This window comes from Ornithorhynchus anatinus, chromosome 14 (genome assembly GCF_004115215.2).
Source record: "Ornithorhynchus anatinus isolate Pmale09 chromosome 14, mOrnAna1.pri.v4, whole genome shotgun sequence".
Taxonomy (NCBI): domain Eukaryota; kingdom Metazoa; phylum Chordata; class Mammalia; order Monotremata; family Ornithorhynchidae; genus Ornithorhynchus; species Ornithorhynchus anatinus.
Window position 1 is genome coordinate 33,295,563 of NC_041741.1, and position 3,492 is coordinate 33,299,054.

The 3,492-nt window shown below is 50.3% G+C and overlaps 1 non-coding gene across 1 annotated transcript; it reads left to right on the forward strand.

The window, feature by feature from the left end:
* Window positions 1-1,822: 1,822 nt before the first annotated feature.
* LOC114816793 lies at window positions 1,823-1,960 on the forward strand. The gene has a single exon (XR_003764601.1). It is a non-coding gene; the product is annotated as a small nucleolar RNA SNORA7 (small nucleolar RNA).
* The last annotated feature ends 1,532 nt before the right edge of the window (window positions 1,961-3,492 follow it).

A 3,492-nucleotide genomic window follows, 5' to 3' on the forward strand; every position in this document is an offset into this window, starting at 1 on the left:
AATTCGCTTCACTCCTCTGGGCTAAGGTTCCCTCATCTGTAAAATGGGGATGAGAGTGTGAGCTCCATGAGGGACGGGGACTGTGTCCAACCTGACGAACCTGTATCCACCCCAGTGCTTAGAGCTCTGCTCGGTACGTAGTAAGCACTTAACATATACCGTAAAAAAGGTTATAAAGTATAAAGAAATACACACCCGTGCTATAGAAGGATATGAGTATCCGAGTGCTTAGTTGATGCAGAAAGGTGCGGTATCTGGGGGAGATATGGAGTGTGGGAGTGTGCACGGCAGGGACCGCAGAGATAATTCCATTTAGATAATCGCATTTTCCTCCCTCTTTTCATTTTACACTTGTTTTCTGTCCTGCTGTACCGATATACGTTTGCTTTGAACGTTTTCCTCCTCTTTTAGCGAGGCCCAGTAAGATTCAGAACTTCCGATTCTCTAGTTTTAGCATTTATTGTTCCACCAAAGGATCCGGCTATTTTCTAATCATTCTAAAAGAGGTCAATTACAGGGAGTAAATCGTCCTTCGGTAGACTATAGCTGATGTTTTCCAGAGAACAGAGTAAGAATCAGTAAATCCACAGCATTTCTCCAATACAAACATGTGTTAACCTGAAGTTTGGATTCATCCCTAATTCCCTGGGATGTGTGGAACTCTTCTATTTCATCTGATGACTCCCCTTTGTTCGTTTTATGCAGTCCAGTCAGGTCTAAGTATTATGCGTTTGGTTTATCAATATGTCTGGATGTCTACGAGATTAGACTCCCAATCAACCTTACAGCATGTGCGCTCAGCCCCGTGCCCTAGGGTTGTTTTCAATCCGTAGAAAATGGAGCTTGTAAACTGCTTTGCATAAATCTGCTCTCGCTGCACTCTCAGCAATTATCCCATCTTTCAACCTGCCGATTTTCAAAACTCTCTTAGAGAGAGGGTTGGGGTTTAGCTCAGGGCGCTGACTGATAATGAGTTACCGAGCCTTTCGAATCTGTCCTAAATCAATGGTAAACAAAAGTCTTCTCTTTACTGTCTGTCGTACACATGGAAAGTCCCTCGGTGGCCACGTCCCCAGAAAAGCGAGGATTAAGTAGCCCGAGAGGCTAAAGGATCGGACGACTATTAGTCTCAGAGGGATCGATGACTGCTACGTTGTCCTGAGGCAGTGGTAGTTCTGGGGGAAGGATTCCCAGAGTTTACACACTCTCCTGGGGGGGGGGGGGGCGTTAGGAGGGGGTTTAGTCCTGAAATGGAGCAGTGTGGTCTGGTGGATGGACCGCGGGCCGGGGAGTCAGAGGACCTGGGTTCTAATCCCCACTCTGCCGGTTGCCTGCCGCGTGACCTTGAACAAGTCACTCAACCTATCAGCAAAATGGGGAGTCAATGCCCGTTCTCCCTCTTACTTAATAATGTCGGTATTCGTTAAGCGCTTACTATGTGCCGAGCACCGTTCTAAGCGCTGGGGTAGACACGGGGGGATCAGGTTGTCCCACGTGGGGCTCACAGTCTTCATCCCCATTTTACAGATGAGGGAACTGAGACACCGAGAAGCGAAGTCACTTGCCCAAAGTCACCCAGCTGACAAGTGGCCGAGGTGGGACTCGAACCCATCACCTCTGACTCCAAAGCCCGTGCTCTTTCCACGGAGCCACGCCGCCTCTCTAGACTGCGAGCCCCATGTGGAACAGGGGCTGTGTCTGGCCTGATCAACTTATATCTACCCCAGAGCTTAGAGCAGTGTTTGACACATAGTAAGCACTTAACAAATATAATACCACTACTAATAATAACAATAACAATGAGGATATATACCTCTAACTACCCCTCCCAGGGTCGCAACTGGTGAGTTTCCAGTACTCTACCAGTCTCGACTATGGGAGGAAAAGTCAAGAAGAGGCGTAGCCATTCCATTCCTAGCTCGGGTAGCGACTGGTGAGTGGAAGGCAATCTGCTACAAGTCACAGCTCACCCGTGCTGGGCAGCAGCGGCACGGGTGGGAGGCGGTCGAAGGCGGAGACTCGGGTTTACTGCGCGGAAAGAGGTAATGGCAAACCGCTTCCTTATTTTCACCAAGAAAGCTACGGATCCACGACCGGAGCAATCACCGATGGAGGTGGGACATTCCGGGGGAGACGCGGCCGTGGCATCGCTCTGGGGCGACTCGACGGCATAAGACGAGGCAGCTCGGGACACGCAGTGATGGCACTCGATAATTAAGAACACTGAGACAAACATGCCATCCCGTGTGCTATGCCGGGCAGCATGACCTGATTATGCCCTATTCACCATTTTGAGAAAGACGCTGAGTTTATCTGAAACTAGAACATTTCTCTAGAGGCACTACTGTTCCACACAACTCGCTCCAGTGCCAATACACGGCTCTCTTAGTTTCTTCTGAACATGATCACCGTATCTGAATGAGCGGCGGCATAGCTCGGTGGAAAGAGCCCGGGCTTGGGAGTCAGAGATCATGGGTTCAAATCCCGGCTCCGCCACTGGTCAGCTGTGTGACTGTGGGCAAGTCACTTCACTTCTCTGTGCCTCAGTTACCTCGTCTGTAAAATGGGGATGAAGACCGTGAGCCTCACGTGGGACAACCTGACTACCCGGTATCTTACCCAGACACAGAACTGCTGCTCTTCATGCCTGGGACCCTGCTATCCAGGGCCCCTCTAGACGCTAAGCTCGCTGAGGGCAGGGAGTGTGTCTGCTATATTGTTCTATTGCACTCTCCCAAGCGCTCAGTACGGTGCTCTGCACACAGTAAGCGCCCCATAAATACAAATGACTGAGTGACTTTTACTGGTGTCACCCTTTCCTGCCTGACTCACGATTCAAAAATAGCCCACACCTCTCCCCGGTGTGGAGATTTTACGCACAATATCTACATCTACAGGAGTTTACGTCTTTGCCTACCTACAGTATTCAAGGATTAGATAAGGGTGCAGATAAATGCTTACACGTTTCTACATGTTCCTCCTGCTGGAACTGTCCACCTTTGTCTCTCCTCTCCCTTTAGAAGATCATCCCCTTCGGGGCTGGGCTCAGGACTTCCTCGTAATCCGAAAGCCCCCGGAGCACCTAATACGGTGCCCTGCTTGCAGCGGACAGTCAGATATTTGAAGATGTTGATAATGGAGTGCTAAGTCCTAGTTTTCCACAGGTGGGGCCGGCTGGCAGAGTTCTCTTGCCAAGCAATCTCCACAGAGATCTCCCTCCCCCAGGTGAACTTTTGCCCCGGTTACCTCCGAGCCGGGCCTCTCAGCATCACCTCTCAATCTCGCTGTGCGTGTCCAGGCAAGTTTTCCTTTACTGTGCACGTCTGAGGAGCTCTGAACTCTTGAGGCTGCCCGTATGAGTCAAGCCAGTGTTTGTATCATTCCAGGATCTATTGCCCTGCTGGGGCAGGCCCTGATCACCGGGAAACTCTCAGCGTGAGGATAAGTGGGTCTATTACGTTTGAAGATGGGGCCATGATATTGACAGCAGGG